Source organism: Triturus cristatus, chromosome 4_1 (genome assembly GCF_964204655.1).
Source record: "Triturus cristatus chromosome 4_1, aTriCri1.1, whole genome shotgun sequence".
Lineage (NCBI taxonomy): Eukaryota > Metazoa > Chordata > Amphibia > Caudata > Salamandridae > Triturus > Triturus cristatus.
This window is the reverse complement of record NC_140585.1, coordinates 459555734-459579715: the sequence shown is the minus strand read 5'-3', so window position 1 is coordinate 459579715 and position 23982 is coordinate 459555734.

The window sequence follows — 23982 nt, the reverse complement described above, 5'->3', positions numbered from 1 at the left end:
AAAGTTGATTGTTGTTTGAAATTCATTTTCGGGGCACGCTGTTCTATGCCAAAGCTTTGAATACAGGAAACATCCTGAGTCACATTAAGTACATCGTGATCTTTCTGGCTAGATACAATTCGTAGCGTGCTTAAATCTTCACCTGTAAGAGCCGTTGATGATGCGGAAGTTGTGCTTGGTAGATTACACTGGTCATCATATATATATCATGCTTCCAGGTTGCCCATCGTTAAGAAGCACTCTAACCACAGTGTGAAGCTGTAAGCTTTAATTTGGGATATGGTCATGGTCCGTCAAACAGATCTCCTTCAAAACAGCTGCTCCGTATACCTGGCGCGTTTCAAAGGCCAAGCTTCTTCCTCAGAGGCTTAACGGAGAAGGTACGTGCTGTTCGGGTCACTCCCCTTATTTAAATGTTCATAGCACACCCGTGATGGGCTGTTCAAATGACTGCTGTGCTGAGGCATTATGGGGTTTGAAGTGTCCCGAAAAATGTATCTTTCCACAGATGGATGCATAACTGTCTCCGTAAGGCAAATCGGACCTAAACCCAACACTGTAGCCCCAATCCAAAACTCGATAAAAATCCTGTCTCGTGGTCCCCTTTGATTCCGGGGCGGTGCATTCTTCGCGGCGAGGCTGCCGCATTGTAAATATCATGCTTCCAGGTTGCCCATCGTTAAGAAGCACTCGAACCACAGTGTGAAGCTGTGAGCTTTTATTCGGTATGGTCACGGTCCGTTACACAGATCTCCTTCAAAACAGCTGCTCCGTATACCTGACACGTTTCAAAGACCAAGCTTCTCCCTCACAGGCTTAACGGATAAGGTACGTGGTGTTCAGGTCACTCCCCTTATTTAAATGTTCATAGCACGCCCGTGATGGGCTGTCCAAATGATTGCTGTGCTGAGGCATTATGGGGATTCAAGTGTCCTGAAAAACGTATCTTTCCACAGATGGATGCACTTTAATAACTGTCTCCGTATGGCAAACCGGACTTAAATCCAACACTGTAGCACCAATCCAAAACTCGATCAATATCCAGTCTCGTGGTCCCCTTTGGTTCCGGGGTGGTGCATTCTTCGCGGCGAGGCTGCCGCGTTGTAAATATCATGCTTCCAGGTTGCCAATCGTTAAGAAGCACTCGATCCACAGTGTGAAGCTGTAAGCTTTTATTCGGTATGGTCACGGTCCGTCACACAGATCTCCTTCAAAACAGCTGCTCCGTATACCTGACATGTTTCAAAGACCAAGCTTCTTTCTCAGAGGCTTAACGGAGAAGGTACGTGCTGTTTAGGTCACTCCCCTTATTTAAATGTTCATAGCACGCCCGTGATGGGCTGTTCAAATAACTGCTGTGCTGAGGCATTATGGGGATTGAAGTGTTCCGAAAAACTTATCTTTCCACAGATGGATGCATAACTGTCTCCGTATGGCAAACCGGACCTAAATCCAACACTGTAGCCCCAATCCAAAACTCGATAAACATCCAGTCTCGTGGTCCCCTTTGATTCCAGGGCAGTGCATTCTTCGGGGCGAGGCTGCCGCGTTGTAAATATCATGCTTCCAGGTTGCCCATCGTTAAGAAGCACTCGAACCACAGTGTGAAGCAGTAAGCTTTTATTCGGTATGGTCGCGGTCCGTCACACAGATCTCCTTCAAAATAGCTGCTCCGTATACCTGACGCGTTTCAGAGACCAAGCTTCTTCCTCACAGGCTTAATGGAGAAGATACGTGCTGTTCCGGTCATTCCCCTTATTTAAATGTTCATAGCACGCCTGTGATGGGCTGTTCAAATGACTGCTGTGCTGAGGCATTATGGGGATTCAAGTGTCCCGAAAAACGTATCTTTCCACAGATGGATGCACTTTCATAACTGTCTCCGTATGGCAAACCGGACCTAAATCCAACACTGTAGCCCCATTCCAAAACTCGATAAATATCCAGTCTTGTGGTCCCCTTTGATTCCGGGGCGCTGCATTCTTCGCAGCGAGGCTGCCGCGTTGTAAATATCATGCTTCCAGGTTGCCCATCATTAAGAAGCACTCGAACCACAGTGTGAAGCTGTAAGCTTTTATTCGGTATGGTCACGGTCCATCCCACAGATCTCCTTCAAAACAGCTGCTCCGTATACCTGACGCGCTTCAAAGACCAAGCTTCTTCCTCAGAGGCTTAACGGAGAAGGTAAGTGCTTTTCAGGTCACTCCCCTTATTTAAATGTTCATAGCACGGTCCGTCACACAGATCTCCTCCTATAACTATCTACTGGCAAGCGCCAGTAGATTTTATATATATATATATTCTTTAAAAAAAAAAGAAATCATAGAAAAAACCAAAGGTTACAGGGACGTTATAGTTAGGCTGGCCTTTCACTCGCAAAAAAACTGAGAAATTCAGCCAGAATAGTTAGCTGAGCTAGCTATAACTTGCGCCCCCATAATGCACTGCTGATGATGTCACATATTACATCACTCACGACATGGTCAGTGACATCACTGATGACATCTAAAATGAGTGATTGTGTGAGTGAATGGATAGTGCCTGTCATATTGGAAGAATATATGAACAGTGCCTAGCTAATTGAATGAGTGCATGAGTACTAACTAAGTGAATGCATGAGTGCATGGGTAGTGACTGAGTAAATGGTTGAATGAAATCATAGTGCCAGAGTGAATGGATTAGTGCAAGGATAGTGCCTGCCTCATTCAGTGAGTGCATGGGTAGTACCTGGGTGATTGGATGAGTGCATGGGTAGTGCCTCAATGAATGCATCAGTCCATGTGCAGTGTATGTGTAAGTGTATGAGTGCATGGGTAGTGCCTGAATGAATGGGTGAGTGCAAGAACAGTGTCTGAGTGATTCCATGAGTGCATGGATAGTAGCTGGGATTAATGAATGATTGTATGGGTAGTCCCTGAGTGATTGGATGAGTGCATGCATAGTGCCTGTTTGGTTTCATGAGTGTATGGGTAGTCCCAGGTTAATTCCATGAGTGCATAGGTAGTACCTGGGTGAATAGAGGAGTTCATGGGTAATGTCTGGGTGAATGGCTGAGTGTATAGGTACTGCGTGGGTGTTTGGGACAGTGCCAGAGTAGTGTCAGGGTGATTGAATGAGTGCATGAGTAGTATCTGGGTGATTGAATAGGTGTATGCCTAGTGCCTGAGTGAAAGAATAAGTGCAAGGATTCTGTGTTTGAATGATTGGATGAGTGCATGGGTTTTGCCATACACAGTAGATTCTATCCTTTAAAACTTAGTCCTAATAGCTCTATAATATATCTTAAAATATGTCTTCAAATGAGAAGGTACAACATTCTTCAAAACTGTAAAATTTTCAAATTTTATAAAAAGCACTTTCAATACCCACCTGTCCTGTATAAGGAGAAGAAAGTAATACACACATCTTCTTGTATGCAAATTTCAAAAACGTGGTGTGAAACAAACGTATTCTAGAATGTATAGGCTTCTACATGTATTCTTACACGTTGTGTGCATCTAATGACTCTAACTTCAAAACTATGTAGTTTATCATACAGGTGCACAACTCCCATCCGTTCTACTAGAGTATTGAGTCACAAAAGTAGGCATCTGTTATCTATGTATGCGTCTGAGAAGTCCTTGGATATCGAGTTCAATACACACCTGGGCTGTATAATGAGGAGGAAATAACTTGCAATAAAAGCACTTTTATTGGTTATGCACATTTGTAAAAACCAAGGGGTCTATTACGATTGCCCGCCATCGTAACGGAAGAAGGGACCACCTGCCATATGTGTGGCGGTCCTGCGATTGGGATTAGGATGCGCCCGCCACACTGGCAGGCGCATCCCGCATTTTTTACCTTGCGGCAGGCAGTGCTGTCAGCAGCACCCGCTGCAATGCAAAAAAGGCATGTTGTGCATTTGCATGCACAACGTGACAGGCACCGCACGGTGCTTGCCACGTTGTGCATGCAAATACAGGGGGTACCATAGGTACCCTCCATGTGCACCCCGAACACCCTGGGGGACCCCAAAGAAAAAAATGCATATCTTTCCATGGCAGAGTCTTCGCCATGGAAAGGCAATTCCCCGCCACCATATTGCTGGGCTTTTCCGCCCGGTAGGCAATCGGGCGGATTGCCTACGGGTGGAAAACCAGCAGACGGTCTTCCCGTCCACCGGGGTCCCCTCCGCCATCGTAATTTGGCAGGGGGGGAAAGTTATGTGGGCAGTGACTTTTGGCGGGCGGATCGCCACCGCCATACAGGCAGTGGCGATCTGCCTGCTATCATAATAGACCCCTAAGTGTGATACTGAGATAAAACTATTGCCCTATTTGTAAGAGGGTGCAAACATGCATAATCGTATGTTAGCACCCTTTTTCCCAGCGCCTCCCTTTGCATCTCTAATGAGATACAAAGTGAGCGTCACTGGGTGGATGGACTACCTTGCAAATATCGTTGATGTTCACATCACGATATTTATAAGGCAGCCCACAGGATTTTAGCAGACGTTAGATCTAACGTCTGCTAAAATCCTGACTCACCTATGTTTGACAAAGGGGGTGAATTATGCTGATACGACCACAGGGTCGTATCAGCAAGGTTATCGCCGTTTTGCAGGGAACATCGCTTGAAAACCAGCGATGCTCCCTGCAAAACGGCGATAACCTCGCTATCTCTGGAATTTTTATAGCCCTAGAGAAACGCGTTGTTAATAACGCGCTACCAGGGCGATGCATTCCAGAGATAGCCTGCGATAAGAAATTTATCGCTAAGCACGACCAGCGATAATTATCGTTGGCCGTTGATAATATGCCCCTTCATGTCTAGTTACATCACTTCAATGTGGAAGGAGTGTGGAGTGAATTACAAATTTAACACACCCTATCACCTACAATGCAATGGGTTGGTTGAGAGGCTCAATAAGACTCTAAAGGGCATGATCATGGGTCTCCCAGTAAATCTTAGGCGAAAATGGGATGTCCTGTTGCCCTGCCTTCTCTTTGCCTACAGTATTGTGTGCTTTGTGTTTATCTGTATTTAAGGTATGGTATAATAATAAGTATATATTCTTATAGCTACTGTGTGGTTCTCCTTTCATTTAACCAACACAATAAGGTTGCATTCTGGTAAAACAAGCTGCTTAACATTCCTCCCTGACTAAGCCTGAAGTCTGCTTTCCACAGCTACTACTTGAATAGCTTTCTAAGGTTATCGTTGACCTCTTAAATCACCATAAGGGTTGTTTGGAGTGGTGCAAGGTGTCCACTTTAAATAGGGGACATCATATACCAGGCCAACTTCTCACAATTAGTGTTTATAATTAGTGTTTTGATTATTCTTTGCCCTAATTGATATTACATTTGGAAAATTGTGTTGAAAAGCAAATAGTTTATATATTTGTTGTCTATATTGTACCAGATGTAAATGAATTTATACGTTTTGTGAAATGTATTTGTGATAAATAAAACAGTTAATGTAGATGAAAGAACTGATTAAGAAAGTATAGAAAGGAGAACGCATGGCTACACATATTGATAATGATGTTCTATGCTGATTTGGGTTTTTTTCTACAATCAATTTGATTGGTTTTTTTATGCCTTGGCGATGAACTTCGCTCCGTTCACGGAGTTTGTGGAGTTTTCTGCACTCTGCACTCTGCGGAGCTCGCGGAGTGCAGAAAACTCTGCTTCGCGATGTGCAGCAAAGTTATTTCCCCGCTCACGATCGCCACTCTGGTAGAATTTCGACCTGAGCGGCAGGAATACCAGCACAAACTACAGTTCACACTGCACTACGCCACTCGTGGAACTTCGCAGAGCTTTTTTTGTAACTTTGCCAAGTTCCGCGTAGCAAAACTCTGCAAACTACGCCCAGGCCTAATTTTTTTCCCCGCTGTTCTATGATGAATGTACATTGAAATCACTGTGTATGGTGACGTTATGTGCAATCTGTGAACAGCAAAAAGGGAAACTAAGAATGTTATGTAAATCAAAATTAATTTTGTGTTCTCATTAAATACCAGTTTTTCTTTTGCTTCTTTATAGTAGGTACTTTTGAAGTTTAAAAAGAGTTTTAATGCTGTTTAGGATATTACTACTCTAAAATAGATTTACTGAATGATGTATCTAAATTGCTTGAAAGGTAAGAATACATAATACAATATGCATGGTATTTAAAAAGAATTTAAAAAAAATTATTTATAACTTATTTGCTTCTAATATAAACAATATTCATCCTTTAGAGTCTATGAAAATTATCATCATATTTCTGAGGAGCAGTATCACACTTAAAGCCCTTGTAAATATGCCCCGAAGTTTGCACCTCTGTCAGTTAAGACCTCCTTAGGGAACCCCACTGTGGAAAGAATTCCCAGGAGGGCCCTGGCTACCACAGGGGCTGTGGTAGTTCTAAGGGGTATAGCCTCTGGATACCTAGTAGCATGGTCCACCACCACTAGAATATAACTGTGCCCAGATGCAGTTGGAGGGTTCATAGGACTAATTATGTCAATCCGAACCCTCTCAAAGGGAACCCCCATCACAGGTAGTGGTATTAGGGGGACCTTTGTGGTACCATCCAACTTACCACTGGCTTGACAGATGGTACAGGAGCAACAAAACTCCTTTGTATCCTCTGACATGTGAGGCCAGTGAAAGTGTGTGTGGGACAAGCATGCCCCAAGTCTTACTTTGGCCTAGTTGTCCTGCTAAGGGAATGTCATGTGCCAAGGTGAGTAGGAAACTCCTAAACATCAGAGGTATGACCAACCTCCTGGTGGCACCAGCTTGGGGTCTCTACCCTCTGAGTAAAGGAGTCACTCATCCCAATAGATCCTTTGTGATCCACTGACACTCCCAGCAGCCTCAGCAGCAGCTTGCTGCTTGAGGGGTTCAAGAGAGGGGCAGGTTTGCTGCTCCTGACTCAGATCTGCCCTGGAAGGGCACCCTGTCCCCAAGAACTCAACCTGACCAGGTTCCAGTTTCTCTGAGACAGTACCTTCACAGGGACTGAGATCATCTCCCTCAAGAGACTGATCCTCTCTCTGAGCCTGGGGGAAAGTCACAGCCTTACCCCTCCTGCTTCTTCTCTTGGAAGGCACCTGGTCCATTCTTTCAGAATCCGGGCTTGTTCAGTAGATATCAGTTTGGCCTGTGACCTGGTCACAGCAAACACATCTGCAGAGATGCCCAGCATTGCTGCATGAGTTATTAATTCCACTTCAGCCCAGGCTGAAGTTTCTAAATCATTGCCCAATAAGCATTCCACTGGAAGGTCAGAGCTAACCACAACTCTCTGTGGCCAGTTACCCCTCCCCAGCTGAAATTAATAACTGGCAAGAAATGATCAGTCCTGACATTGTAAGCATTGGTCACCTGGTACATCTCACCAAATATGATCTGGTCAGGGTCCACAAGATCTTTTGTCATCATAGTGACACTTGCACTGGTGTCCCTGTATGCCATGGCCTTCTTACCAATAATCAAAGGCTGTTGTCTGTATTCACCCAGGTTACTGGGACTGACAAATAAGGTGGCAATATCCATGCCACCATCACAGTCAAGCACAGCCTGAGCTGGAGTTCTGACTAGGCCAGAACCTACCTCAGAGCTCAAGGATAACCCTACTAATCCCTTGTTCCCTGTACCACCACCTGTACTTGTGCTAGGGGGCACAGTTGTCTTAGGGGCAGTGGTGGTAGGAGGATTTTCCTTGGCTTTTAGACAATCAGCATCTTTAGTCCAATGGGTCTTTACCTTACAAAAGTAACACCAAGGTTTTCTTTTGCCTGTTCCTTTGTTGGATTGTGACTCCCCCCAGATGAAGGTTTTTGGGGCCCTGATGAAGACTTTTTGATCTTTACTCTTGTCCCCACCCTTATCTGGAGTTTTAGAATTCTGCTTCTTCTGGTCACCACCAGAGGGACTCTTTATCCAGGGCAAATTGTTGTTGCCTAAACTTAGCTTTCTCAAGCTCCAGATATTGGCACTCCCTGTCATAAGAGTGGTCCCTCTTGCTAGATACAGAGGTCCCTACAGACGTTCCTGAGTGATGTGAATCTGCAGAGGGAGATCTAGATCTTTTTGGTAAACTCTGCACTCTGCTAGGAGGAATGAAAAGAGGGCCATTTTGGCCTTCCTCGCCATCACCCTCAAGATCTGAGTTGTCCAGGTGGGAATCATCTTGTTCCTCCTGACCAGGGTTTGAGTCTAGGTCATAGTAGGTGTCACCTCTTGACCTGTCTTCATTCCCTGTCCCACCCACTGTCTCCTGTTCATCTGACCAGGGGTCTTCCTAAGGTCTTCAAGCAGTGAGGCTTTTATGAGGCGGTGGGTGTTTTCAGTTCTCCCTGTCTTCAGCTTTCTAGAGGCACACAGGGCGTTGAATTCCTGGAATGAAAGCTCACTGTATCTAGAGAGCAGAGAGCCACTGGCATCTCCTTTAGAAGACATGCTAAGTGTGGTGAGTTGTTGCACCTATCTAACCTAGTGGGAACTAAACTCTCTGAGGTTGGAGAAAGGGTGTACTAGACCCTTGACTTACCCAACCCTAAGTTCAGTAGAACTTACTTATTCTAAGCTAGTATTATATGTACCTAATACTTAGTGGTTTTCAGTCAATCAATACAAAGATGTATCTGGTAAAACAATGCAGGCTTGAATCCCTACCGCTGCACACCAATGTAGGAAGTTGGCCTGGTATATGATGTCCCCTAGTTAAAGTGGGTACCCTGCACCAGTCTAAACAACCCTTATGGTGATTTAAGAGGTCAAAGATAACCTTAGAAAGCTATCCAAGTGGTAGCTGTGAAGAGCAGCCTTCAGGCTTTGTCTTGGAGGAATGTTAAGCAGCTGTTTTACCAGAATGCAACCTTATTGTATTGGTTAAATGAAAGGAGAACCACACAGTAGTTATAAGAATATATATTTATTATTATAACACACCTTAAGTACTTTATAGTATCTGCTACACACAGATAAACAGAAAGCACACAATACTGTAGCACAGAAACAATAGTAAGTAGCACTAATACAGACTGTAGGCTCCAGGGGGAGACCAATCGGTATACTAAAATAGTGGTAAAAGAGCCACAACTCGAATCAAGACAGTGTCTAGAGGATGTAGAATCGCTGGGACCCCAAGGAACCACCCAAGGTGAGTAAGTAGGGACCCCACGGAGGACGGGTGAAGTGTGAGAACACAACAACGTGCAACGTGCAATTCAATGGGAGAGTCCTGGTTGCAGTTTTTAAGTTTAAGGACCCTTACCAGTGGTTTTCTAGGAAACCCTTTGGAATATTGAAGTTTGGAGATCCACCCCACCCATGGATACCAAAGTACCAGAGTTACCTATCCCAGGGAAGCCGGGTGCCTAGGTCTGAAGTGGCATCGGAAACCACCATCGTTCTCAATGGGAGTCTTCAAAGAAATGTCACTGCTGGAAAGAAGAAAAGTGTCCGGTGGAATCCGCAGGTGGATTCTTGATGGAAGGAACCTGAAAGCAGAAGGGACAGAGTCTGGGTCACTCAGGAGTGACCAGGGGCTCAGTAGACGAATGCCCACCGATGTCGGGTGCTTCAGATGTGAAGAAGGAGACATTGACTTTACAGCTGCAGGGACCAGGAGATGTTGAGGACAACCAGGAGCCGGATATGAGCTGTCCCACAAAGGATGTCAAGTGCTGAGGTGTCGATGTCTGGCGGTAGCACCAACAAGCTTTGGCAATGGCAACCCACGAAGAAGGTCAAGGAAGGTCACGGTCTGGCCCAGCAAGGACCAAGAGACTCACCACATCAAGGGGAGTCAGAGCAGGCCTGGAGCAACCAGGGGAGCCCAAGAAAAGTAGTGTTGTCCCTCAATTAGACCCACAGGCTAAAGGCACAGAAGTTGTGAGGGGACCTCTAGCAGTTTCACAAAGCAACAGCTTGCAGGGCACAGATTGCAAGGAGGCCAAAGTCCTTTGTAAGAATTGTGTGCAGAGGTGAGGACTATTGACAGCCCAATACACAAAGTTGGGGAGCACCAACAAGCATATGCAATTGCAAAAGTACTTGGTGTACAGGGGTTCGGGTTACGCAGTCCCCACAAGGGATACTGGCCTCCAACTTGGTGAGAGGGCAGCTCAACCTCAAGGAACATAGAAACCCTCCTCATATATTGTTGGAGCCTTCAGAATCTCCAGGAGCTTAGGATCAGCAGACCAGCCAGTTGCATTACGATTCCTTCACTCCAAGGTAGATACTTCAGTACTCCTTGAGGCTCCACAGGTCCTGCACGGAGCCTGTATGGTGCATGGGCACAGACAATGCTTTGAACGGAGAGGGAGATGAATTTGGGCTCAGTCGAAGCCTAGACTGTCCAGATGGTTGAAGGTCAGTGATTTCTTGTTCAGAATCTTGTCCACATCGAATCTAAGGTCCAACAGCCAGGTAAACCCTTTTGTACCCACTGGAGAGGGTTGGACAGATTCAGGGGACCCTCCCAGAGGGTCAGGACAGTGGGAAGGTTACTCCCATGTCCTTTGTCCAGTTTCACGCCAGAGCAGGAGCCAACTGCCCCCAGAGCTGGTTTGAACAGGACTATGCACAGGGACACAAAATTGTGCCCCTCGTGCAGACTTTCAGGCACATTGGAAGTCCACCCACCCAGCCCCAATACACTAAATCCTGTCTGGGAGGTGCTGCCTTTCTCTGTTCGAGCTTGGCTGTTGGGCCTAGCTAAATTTAAAACAACAACCCTTTCCATGTCACTGTTGTGAGTCTCACAATGTTTCTGAAGGCATGAATGTGTCTGTCTGCGCCTTTTGCTAGTGACATGATAAAAATAAACATACAAATAGTAGAATACCACTGTTTCAGACTGCACGCTCTCTATATCCGTGTACAAGAAGGTGAATGTATTCCTTTATGCTTATAACACAGGACACGTGGGTATTGAATTGTCTATTTCAGGGGCTCTATAACACCTACATACGTAAGACATGTCTGCCTGTGAGATCGAATGACAGAGCAGAATTGAGAAGATGTGTCTACCTGAAGGAGAAGCTTCAAGCTTTTTAAGCTAGCATCTTCAAATGCATAACACGTGTGAGAATACATGTACAAGTAGACACATACCTCAGTCCCAAGAGGACACAGACCTTTAAACTTGACAAAGTGCACTTCCCATTTCAAACAGACACCTAAATTTATACAGCCTACTTTGAGTGTACCTTTCCACAAACTCATACGAAATAGCCTAATCACTAAACCCTCTGCCAACATGTTTTAAACCTCACTTTTCTGTTGCAGCTTCATTATTCACCAACTGCTCAGAATGTTGGACCTACCAAATTTAAAACAGCAATCCTTCCCATGTCACTGTTGTAAGTCTCACCATATTTCTGAAGGCATGCATGTGTGTGTGTGTGCCTTTTGCTAGTGATATGATACAAAAAAAGAAACATACAAATACTTGAATATTTGTGTTTTAGACTGCATACTCTCTAAATTTAAGTAGAATAAAGTGTGCGTATTCCTTTCCGATCATAATACAGGGAACATGGGTACAGATTTATACAGAATGGGATATAGTTTAATCCATCTGTCAACATGGTTTAAACATCAGTTTTCTCTACTACTTTCATTAGAGACTCAGGGGCAGATGTACAAGAAACTGACTCATCTATAGAGATACGTCCGTTTCCCTGCAATAGCTTGTGATACCCTTGTCCCACCATGGATGCACTGTATTTACAATACGGTGTACCATGGTGCAAGGATTGACAGATGCGTCACAAATTCTGATGCATCTGTTGGCCCAAAAGTCATGCTTTGCTGGAGTCATGTCGCAACCACGATGCAACTCCAGCAATGCATGTTGAGGCCTATACTTATTGTACTGCATCACTCCTTACATCTGCTTCAAGCAGGCGTAAGGTTTTTGACACATTGGCGTACTAGAAATGGCGCAGTGAAATCTTGTAAATTTGAATGCATCACTTTTACGAGGCTTTCCTGCGTGGGAACATCCACTCTGTATACATTATACCTGACGCAGGTATGATGTGAGGCAGGGCTTTGTAATGTGACGCATCTCCCTAGATACATCACATTGTATATTGGCCGCATTGTTTATGCCGCCTCTGCATCATAAAAGGGACACAGTGGAGGCGCAAAAGTGTTGCAAGGGACTTGTAAATCTGCCCCTCAAGAAGCACACATATTGCTATGCACAACCTATTGCAATCTTCATTTTAGTACAATAAAACAAATTACAATACGCATTCGTACATTTGGTGACATATTTCAAACATCACAGTTCTCTAATGCTTTGCAAGCTTTATAAATAATGCATTACAAACTTAAAAATATCACTACAAACACTGAAGCACTCCTAAGCCATACATAACACACCTTACACATTTGTAACTAACCTCTGAAATACTATTGCAGAATATGAAAATGTCCCAAAATCCTTAAAGATTTTCTTCCCAACACAATAAATGTGAGACACCACTCTCAACAAGGTAAAACCAGTAATGGCAAACTTTCCCTCTCTTTTTGCACACAAATGAATGTATGTAACAAATCAAAATGCTCCCGTCAGTTTTTCAAATTCTAAAACCCATATCTATTGGTTACACATATTAACCCTTTATTACTCACTTCCAAAAGTACCCAATATGCTTCTGTAATTTATTGGAGTTGCGACTCCACTGCGGTGCCGCAGTTCAGTGTGTATGAGAGTTCAACAACCTATTTCCAATAACACTACTTCTAAAAAAAGTACTGATTTTAGAAATCTTTCTTTGGTAGTATATCACTTATATATAACTTAGCATTTCATATTTTAAAACCACAGTTAAGTTTTAATCCTTCCCCCATTCTGTTTAATCCTAGTTTCCATAGTAACACTTTGTGCAGCATTCAACTGTGCCTGAAGGCCACAAGTTCATCATATTTTCAAATTCATCACACTAGCTTACAAATGCAAATAGCAGGTGTGCTTGACTTTTGCAAAATATTAGCTTATCCCCTCTACTGTACGTTTCAAAAAAGTTTCTATAACTAATCAGAACAATGCTTCTTCAGGAAACTAACATGCATCCTATTTTTTTAGTACACCTTGTTTATGTACAACCAATCAGTTATCTGCTTCTTTTTTTTTTTACAGAGTTTTATATAGCGTGAACTTGACCCCAATTGGGTATCAGAGCACTTTACATAGCACCAGTTGCATTACATGAGGTCACATTAATTTTTGTTAGGCACAGGAAGATTAAGTGATTTGCCCAGAATCACAGGATGTTCAGCGTCATTGCCGAAACTCGAAACCAGTTCTCCAGATTCGAGGTTGGCTGCCCTAGCCGTTAGGCCAACTCCTCTCCCCTTTTTGTAAAACAGCATCTTCTCCACCATTTTAGATACCTCTCATTCACCAACTGACTTACTCAGCTACAGATATCTTTTGCTTCCTTCCACACATCCCTACAAAATGCTTACAGTATGGATTGTAGGGCATGTTTTCTTGGGCAAACGGTATGCTGAACAAAGGTTTACAAAATGTGGATATTAAATGGTTTGCACAGAGAGGATTAAAGTGGCACCAATTGATGCCTTTGGTTAAAACCTTTTTGCATCTCCAACACCCTGACCTCATGATGGTGCACTGTGGTGGCAATGACCTATGCACATTGACTGGGTAGGGCTGGAAATCCTAATGAAGGATACCTTTGCACAACTGATGTTGCTTTTCCCTCAAACTGTCTTTGTATACTCATATGCAAAAGACAGAAATGGAAGTGGCCAAATCAATTCTGTCCACAGATTGGCAAAGCTAGTGAAGAACCAGAACCTTTTGTTGAAGAACCAGAACCTTTTGGGCCTGGCGGCGCAGGGTACGCCCAAGTCTCCGGAGTTCTCCTGCTCAGCTACACAGAGACACGGGACACTCTGTCGGCGTTAGAAGTTCAGATTTATTTAGCTGCAGCTAGTACAGTTATCCTAGAAGTACACAAAGTAGGTTCTCAGGAGACTGCCACTTCACTCTGTGGCGCATCGGGTTAAATACCATACAATGTTCATAATCATTAATGAAATGCACTCCCAGAGCATACAAGGGATCCAATGAGGGAAGTTGGAAAACAAGGTGGAACCAATAAGAAAGGTTTGAAAACAGAAGTGTCAGATGACTCGAAAAGACCTCTCCTCCAACTATGTTTGTCACCCCTCCCTCAGGCTAATTTATTAACAGATTCATAACTAACTTGCAGGTGGCGAGATACGTTTGTGTGTGTTGGAGGACAGTTGTGAAACGAGAGAATGCTAGCAGGAGACAGTGAAGGCCAGTCGATAAGATAAGGTCAGGAAAGAATAGTGTGAGCCAACAGATAGTTGAGACGCGGATTAGAAAAGCCAGACAGGGATTAGTGTACTCGGCTAGTTCTAACACCAGCTTTGCAAATAGAGGCCGAAGGCGTATTTCGACACCAGGCTACAGAAAAGGCAGAATAGACTTTGTTCGCCATGCTGCCTGAGTGATGGCAACACAAAATGGCGGCGGGCCACAAAATGGCGGGTCGATTCGATCGTGATCGAAAATCGAAGTTCCTCAGACCCTCCTTTTGCCAGAACTCAGGCAAGATAGACTCATGCTAATCTGAGTCCACGTCAATAGCCATGAGGTCATCGAGCTGTTGCTGTAACATCATTCTTATGTTCTCGTTTACTTGTGGTTTGGGTTTTGGGATGCACATAGTAGCACAGAGATCACAGATAGCGGGACCACAGTGCATACAGAGGCAACAGGAGAAAATAATGGTCAAGATTATACCAAGAAACGTCAATGCTTTCCAACCCCATTTAGACAGTAGTCCCGAAAACCATTCCGTTAAAGACCAATCTCCTTCGTCTTGATGAATAGACTCAGAGATTATGTGCAACTTGGAGATAGCTTGGTATACTGTCGGAGCGTCATTAGGTATGAAAATACAGCAACTTGACCCGATCAATTTGCATACTCCACCACGATCGGCAAGAACAAAGTCTAAGGCAACTCGATTTTGTAATGTCATAAGACGATCCGCCTGTAGTTCTGCCGTGATGTTACTTAAGACTCCTACAGTGATGTCTATTGTAGTCTCTACTACACGGACCAGTTGCCTTATATTTCTGCTGTTAGCCATTGGACCCCAGAAGGGAAGAAATCCCTTAAGGAAATCTCCTCCCTCTTGTCCTGCTGTGTCCTTTGAATCGATAATCCCTCTGCCGTATCTGGTTCGGTGATGACTTGCGGAGGCGGTGTAAGTAGGGGGAAGAAGAAAGGCTGTGTAACAAGTACCAGAGAGACCCGTTGGTAACCAAGTATAAGCTCTTATTATAGCAGATGAAATAGGTGCCTTGAGACGGAACTAGAGGAGGCGAGTTCTGAGAGGAATAAACGTACGTGTAGGAGCAGTTATTCCTTGGTGTAGTGTCAGGAGAGTGATAATTTATCTGTAAGCAGAAGTTACCCTGATGTGGTATGGTCCAAATCGGCGAGGACTTTCCTTTTCCAACCTTACTACTAAGACTAGACATATATTGAGTGACGTTCCAATTAGTGTATGCTTTTCTTTCATCAATGGCGATTTTACTATTTTCCATGATTTTAGCCATAACTACCATACCTTTAATCAAAGAACTATGACTAAAATCCAGATAATTAATATGTGAACTAACAGATCGTCTGAATTTGCTTTGATAAGCATTTGAGAAAATGACGAAGTAAGCCCAAGCAGAACCCTCATAAGAAAAAGGGAGAACTAGATATGGTATTCTTTTCTCTGTGGTGTGTGGCATAAGTCCACACACCCAAAAATCAGTTGTATTAATCACTAATTGGTGCTGATGTAATAGCTGGATAAAGGAATTGTTATAATACTCAGTTCTTCTGACAAGTTCATGTTGAGGAAGAGTATGAAAGAGATGTGGAGAGACAGTAGAAGAAGGCAAAGAAGGAGAAGGAGATATAACTTTTGGCTGCAGAACAAAAATAATCCAACTAATAAACGCCAAAATAATACACAATAATATAATAACACATAAAGTTATGCTGAAATGACTGTACATTATTTTACAGGATGCTTTCTTCATTTCATCTTTTCTTTCTTTATTACCTAGTGTAGTTTCCATCTTACTCAAGGATGGTCACGGCAATCTTCCTCAATCACTTAAGTCACGATGTACCTCCGTCCTATGACACTGAAGATCCTGCAGGCCTATTGCCACTACTCAGGTCGTGACTCAGACTCCTACCGTGACCCTGCAACTGGGACAGAATACTACACAAGACAGAAAAGAGTTTAAATGTTCTTTGGTCTAGGTAAGTGATATCGTTCCTTCCCCGGAACATTCTGGTCTTGGAACAATGTTCGTGGTTTAGTCGTATCCAAGCGACGATGTGATGGAATTGCTTCCTGTACAATGTCGTCGTCCTCTTTCTCAGACAGTATCCCACTCAGGTGTGCATCGCTGAAGGGTACGAATCGTGGAACTCTTTCAGTTTCACAGTCACCAACACCTCTGCGTACCCATTGATTCTATGGCAAAGGCACTTTCTTACAATGCACACCGTGAATCCAATTTTTCTTTCCTTCGACCTTAACTGCTGTCCTCGTGGTCAACAAGACCATCCGGGGCTCCCGCCATCTGGGTTCCAAATTGCTGGACCTCTGGAAATTCTTCACACACACCCAGTCACCTGGTCGGATGGAGTGACCTGGATCTGTGGAAGCCTCCGGCAGAGCACTCTGAACCTGTTGATGAAGAACACGCAATTTAGTCGTAAGGTCATGCAGATAGTCAATCAACATTGGATATGGCAAGTCTGAGTATTTCTTAGGACGAGGGATTCCCCATACGTTAGCCGGACGGCCAAACACCACTTCGTATGGGCTAATTCCCAAACGAGAGTGTACTGCAGTTCTGGTGGATAGCAGAGCTAACGGCAAAGCATCGGGCCAATTGAGTCCTGTACTTGCTTGAACCTTTGCTAACTTCAACTTCAAGGTTCCATTGTAACATTCTACTAAACCCGATGACTGTGGATGATTTGCCGCATGGAACTTTTGCTTGATACCAAGACCCGCACAAACTTTCTGCAGAACTTGGCCAACAAATTCGCTCCCATTGTCACTCCAGACAATGCACGGCAAACCAAACCTGGGGAAGAATTATTTCAGAAGGATTTTAGCTGTGGATAGGGCTGTATTATCCTTTAGAGGGTATGCTTCCATCCACCTTGAAAAGGCGCATACTACCACCAGAACATATTTGAGGTTGTTGCATCGCTCCATATGAATGTAATCGATTTGCAACACCTCAAATGGATATGTCGGAGGAGCAAAGTGACCTGCTGGAGTTGGGGTTCCCTTTCCCGGGTTGTACATTAAACAAACAATACAGTGCTTCACTACATTGTCTGCACATTTTGGGATACTCTCATTCTGCCACACTGGAGCCAGAAGTTTACAAATGCCTTTTGCACTTAAGTGGGCTGGACCATGTGCCATAGTAACCACTGGGAGAGCATAGGCATCTGGTAACAGCCAACGTTGATGTTCAGATAGTTCCACCCAACAACCCATCTCATCTAACATTCCCGTACTTTCTTTCCACTTGCACATCTTCCTCTCTGAAGCCTCTTTCTGAATCTCTTTTACGCTTTCTATTGTATTCTCATACATTCCTCTCTCTCTGACCCTATTTGCAGGACCTGCCACATACATTCGACTTGTTGAATCTCTCGCTGTTTTCTTTGCTATTTCGTCTGCAAACGCATTTCTTCGACCAACATCATCCGTAATCTTTTTGTGTGCACTACACTTCACGATAGCTATTTGGGTGGGTAAGGCAAGTGATTCGAGGAGGTCAGTCACTAACTGGCCATGTTGTATTTTGGTGCCATGTGAGGTGAGGAAACCCCTTTCCTTCCAGAGACGCCCAAAGTTGAACGCTACACCAAAAGCATATTGGCTGTCAGTGTACACGTTCACTCTCTTCCCTTTCGACAATACACAGGCTCTTGTTAAAGCTATCAATTCTGCTGCTTGTGCTGAATTATGTCTAATACGTGCAGTTTCCACAATTGTATGTAAAGTAGTCACAGCATAGGCTGAAACTGTATCTCCATTAGGCATTTTAAAACAAGAACCGTCTACCCATAGAGTTCCATCCGGATTCTCTAGCGGTGTGTCTCTCAGGTCAATTCTTCCTTTCGTCTCTTCCTCAGTACGGAAGAAGCAATCATGCCGTTCTTCAACACTTTCCTCATTCGGAAGGGGCAACAGAGTGGCTGGATTCAGGGTATTACATCGTTTGATGTGTACGTGGCTAGACAACAGCGTCAGCTCGTATCCAGTTAGACGTGCACTCGTAAGATGCTGCGTTTTAGTTCTGTTTAGTAAGGTATCCACTGCATGCGGCACCATGACAATGAGAGTGTTATCCAACACTACTCCAGCAGACTGTCGGATAGAAATTGCTGCTGCTGCTGTCGCTTTGAGACAACTGGGCAATGCTTTAGCTACAGGATCTAGCGTAGCCGAAAAATAGGCACATGGCCGCTGTTTGTCTCCAAATTGCTGTGTTAGAACTGACAATGCACAACCTTCTTTCTCATGAACATAGAGCGAAAAAGGCTTAGTGTAATCTGGGGTGCCTAGTACAGGAGCAGAACACAGAGCGGTACGCAAGTCAGTGAAACTCTTTTGGCACTCATCAGTCCATGGAAGGGGCTGAGGCGTATCTTTTAAAGTGAGTGCCTACAAGGGTTTGGCAATTAGAGAGAAGTTAGGGATCCACTGTCTGCAATAAGAGGTGATACCCAGAAAGGCACGTACTTCCCTCTGTGTGGATGGTACAGATATTCGCATAATCGCTTGGATTCGTTCTGGTGTCAATCGTCGTCCCTCCTTTGATAGGAGATGACCCAAATAGGTAACCTCTCGACAGACATACTGTAGTTTGGAAGGTGAAACCTTATGATTCAGATTAAACAAATGGCTCAATAATGCAACAGTGACATTTTTGCAGATATCTTCTGAATCAGCGGCGACCAACAAGTCATCCATATACTGGATGAGAGCAGCACCAGACGGCAAATGAAAAGTATCAAGATGACATTTCAAAGCTTGGCTGTAAATAGAGGGACTTTCACAATAGCCCTGGGGTGCGCGCTTAAACCGGAAGCTTCGGCCTCCAAGGGAGAAGCCAAAAATATCCCTACTCTCTTCTGCAATGGGAATACTAAAGAAGGCGTTCTTCAGATCAATAACAGAGAACCAGGTCGCTGTGGAAGGTATCATTGTCAACAGAGCAGTGATATTTGGAACAACAGGAAATTGTGGGACAACAATTTTGTTTACCTCCCGCAGATCAATTACAAAACGGTACACAGGAGGCCGAGAAAGATCAGTGCGTTTTAGAACAGGAAGAATAATACTATTGCATGTATTACCTCTTGTTTCTTCAACCACACCCTTCTGGATCAAATCATGAATGATTTCCAAAAGCGCTTTCTCACCTTCAGTGGAAATTCTAAATTATGGGATGCACGGTAATTCAACATTGGGCTTGAGAGTGACAACATATGGTGGAATTTCAAGACAACCCACATCGTTCGGACCCGTGGCCCAAGGTGCTGTTGGAAGAGAAAGTAATTCATGTGGAAACTGATCTTTAGACAAATACATTGGGAGACCAATTTCTGTCCCAAAGTAAGATGTACACCAGAAGGAGAACAATATATCGTAGCATGCATTCTTTTCAATAGGTCTAGACCCAACAAATTCTCACCGCAACCATTCGTTAGCAGAAGTGGAGCTTCCAAATCATAGGGACCAACTGAAATAGGCAAAGGGCAAGAAACTAGATTGCGAACAGGGGCACCAGAAAATCCTACGGAAACATTCGTTAAGCCAGACAAAGGTGCCCCAGGGAGTTTAGAATGAATGATAGAACTTCTCATCGCCCCAGTATCTAAGAGAAATGGCTCTGAAACACCCATTGTAGTGACATTAACATAAGGTCCATTTTGATCTACTGGGATTGGTACAACTCCCTTACTTTGTCCATGGCTGTCCTAGTTAGCATGAAGACTCTCATTTCCATTTTCAACATAATAATCTTCATTATAATATTGCGTAGACCTAACATTTTGCTGATCAAAACAGTTCACAGAATTGGGAGAAGGAAGGGCACGCTGTTCTTGAGTCAACACACCTCGACCTCTACCTCTGTTTGCTGACTGGAGGCCAGCACGACCTCGTGGAGCAGATAACGCTCCATTGCGCTGCAATAAAACCGGACAACTATTCTTAAAATGACCTTCCTCTCTACAATAGGCACATTGATTAGGACCTAACAAAGGTCGCGGATTGTATGGCTCAGGTTTTTGATACAACCTCTGAAACTGTGGGGGCTGCTGAATTTGAGGCTGAGCATAACGTGGTGGATAGGTTTGTTGCAAGAGAACCTTTGTTTTTAATTCTTTCGTCTTTTTCTCTTGCTTTTCTTTTTCTTCTTTATCTCTATTCTCATAATATTGCGCAGTAGCCAATATCTGGGCCGAAGAAGAAACAGCCCATGAACTTTCTGAATCTTTTAATTTTTGTGACAGCTCGGGAAGCAAATTGAATACGAATTTGTCCACAAATAATCGCTGTCCACCTTCTGTAGCCATGTCTTGACCACTGTGATCGATAAAGGTCTCTTCGAAATGAGTGAAGAAATCAGAAACACTTTCATCTTTCTTTTGCTTGCATGCTGCTAGTTTATCCCAGTTAACTCTCAGTGCAGGCATCATAGTTTTCATTAACGTAATGATCCTACCAGGGAGTTCCGAAGTCAGAGCGTCAGGCTTTGCGCCACCCACTTGGTCTCTATCTGTATTAGTTATAACATCCCAAGTAGCACCTAGTTCCTGCGCATGATCCTCTCTACGAATTTTAGCCCATATTGTCTGTGGGACTACATAGCATGTCAATATCTGCTAGGTTCATGATGCAGGCGTCAACTGTCTGCGATAATTCTTTATAATAACCTGCAGGGTTCTTACGAGGATCTGGGAGAGTCTGCTTAAGGGCCAATACTTCAGATCTCTTCCAAGGGACATGTACCCATATACGTTGAAAATGAGCAGGAATAAGTGGATTAGCATCTACTGCTGCAACCTCTTCCTTCCATACTGGAGGAACCTCTCTCATAGGATAATTTTTCGACGTCAGTCTAACCGACGGATCGGAATCAAGGAAAATCTGAGAAAACAGTAAGGATCTATAAGAGATAAGCGTCCTTACAGCTTCCTCAACCTTAGAACCTACAATAAGACCTTTTTCAAAATCAGTCTGAACATTTAACAAATCTTGTGAGATCGGACTCGAACTCACATCTTCCCATTCTTTAATGAGAGTGTCGCACATTACATTGAAAGCATATCTTTGCGTAGGCGCATTCCATTGCAAAAAGGTAGGCATAATATCAAGCACACTGTATTGTGGACCCTTCTTGATCATTTTCGTGCCAGAGAGTCTAACTTCTCTCGTTCCTCAAAATCAGGGAACTGACTACGAGATTGTCTTTGAACAAAAGCCGGAGACACACTTAAAGCTCCAAAGAAAAGAGATAGAATACCAGTGACAGTGTCTGTGAGACGCTTACGCACAGACGGAGAATTAGACATAAGAATTGGAGATAAAGTATTAGGGGAACTGACAGGAGAAGAATCAATAATTGCAGGAGGAGCAGAAGGCAAAGGAGATCTAGGATCAGGAGATGAGGGTAAAGAAGTTGAGACTAACGGTAAAACCGGCAAAAGCGGTAATACTGGAGGAGGCAAATGCAGAGGAGCCGGAACAGGCGGAAGTACCACTGGCGGCTAAACAGGCTGTAATGGCTGAGGTACATTGGCACTTTGCACATAGGGCGGAGGCAACCTTAATAAATGGGACATTAGGGGATCTTCTTCTACATCTTTCTTATTATCAGAAGGAGAAACAGGCAACACCAGATAGCATTTATCTATCACCATACGATGCTGTCTTTCTGAAATTTCAATCGCATTATCAATTTCATCGTCTTTGAACTGTTGGGCAGCCTGTATAATTGTCATACCCTGTGCTTTCCTATCTCGTTTTGCTTGTTTAATTTCTTTCTGTTTGGCTTCCTTTCGCCAAAGGCGAAAAGAGTCAAACATTGCCGGCCGGGCTTTTCTCTTAAATAAAACTGCTTCTAAATTATCTAACACATCAGGATCAAAGCTACCATTTTCTGGCCATTTTAGAACACCATCGTTCTTCGTGTATCGGGTCCATGTCTCGTTAAAGGCAATGGGGCCGCTACCATGTTTTGAATAGAGCTCATATGTGGGAGTTCCAACCGAAGGAATCGGACAAGAGTCCTCAAGTCGGGAATCCCTATTACAACCAAGACAACAAATTCTTCCAAACTTAGTCAGACCAGGCATCTCTAGATTTTTCCTGTCTGTTCACAAACTTCAAGGGAGTAAAACTCAATTTACGTAGCACAAATGCACTTACACTCGGCTTTATCTTTTGCAAGAGATAAATCTAAGAACCCAAAGAAATCAATCAAAGAACCAAAATTTGTGGGCGCGACCCACGAAAATACTTAACTAAGGATGTCTTCTTCCACCAACAGAGGCCCGTCTATTGTCTCGCCTTACCATACATCATCAAAGGAAGGGCCAAAGCAGGGCGGCAGTCAGGGCAGCGGTCGTCAGTAGCCGTCAGGAAGGAGTAACCACGCTGCAAAAGACCATCGGACCACTTTCGACATACAGGGGTCGCTTAATGTGGCTCGCGAACCCTCCGGAATTTTCTTGTGGGGTTCCTCACGACCTTCAGGCAGAACCGGTACCACTGAAGCCGCCCCACATTGGGCGCCAGTTGAAGAACCAGAACATTTTGGGCCTGGCGGCGCAAGGTACGCCCAAGTCTCCGGAGTTCTCCTGCTCAGCTACACAGAGACACGGGACACTCTGTTGGCGTTAGAAGTTCAGATTTATTTATCTGCAGCTAGTACAGTTATCCTAGAAGTACAGAAAGTAGGTTCTCAGGAGACTGCCACTTCACTCTGTGGCGCATCGTGTTAAATACCATACAATGTTCATAATCATTAATGAAATGCACTCCCAGAGCATACAAGGGAGCCAATGAGGGAAGTTGGAAAACAAGGTGGAACCAATAAGAAAGGTTTGAAAACAGAAGTGTCAGATGACTCGAAAAGACCTCTCCTCCAACTATGTTTGTCACCATCCCTCAGGCTAATTTATTAACAGATTCATAACTAACTTGCAGGTGGCGAGATACGTTTGTGTGTATTGGAGGACAGTTGTGAAATGAGAGAATGCTAGCAGGAGACAGTGAAGGCCAGTCGATAAGATAAGGTCAGGAAAGAATAGTGTGAGCCAACAGATAGTTGAGACGCGGATTAGAAAAGCCAGACAGGGATTAGTGTACTCGGCTAGTTCTAACACCAGCTTTGCAAATAGAGGCCGAAGGCGTATTTCGACACCAGGCAACACAAAATGGCGGCGGGCCACAAAATGGCGCGTCGATTCGATCGTGATCGAAAATCGAAGTTCCTCACTAGGAAGCATTTTAATAAAGCTGTTTCTTCTGCTTACCTTAGAGAACAGAGGATGGGCTCCATCTGTAACAACAATCTACGCTTTGATATCCATGACATCTACAGAAGTGATGGAGTTCACTTCACGCATGAAGAAAACAGAGGGGCAGATTTACAAGCCCCTTGCGCAATTTTTGCACCGCCGTTGCGTCACTTTTTGTGATGCAGCAGTGGCGTAAAAATTCGGCCCATATACAACGTGATGCATCCAGGGAAATGCATCACTTTGTAAAGCCGTCCGTCACATTATACCTGCATCAGGTTTAATGTATGCAGGGTGGTCGTTCCCATGCAAAAAAGCCTTGTAGAAGTGACGCAGTGAAATCTA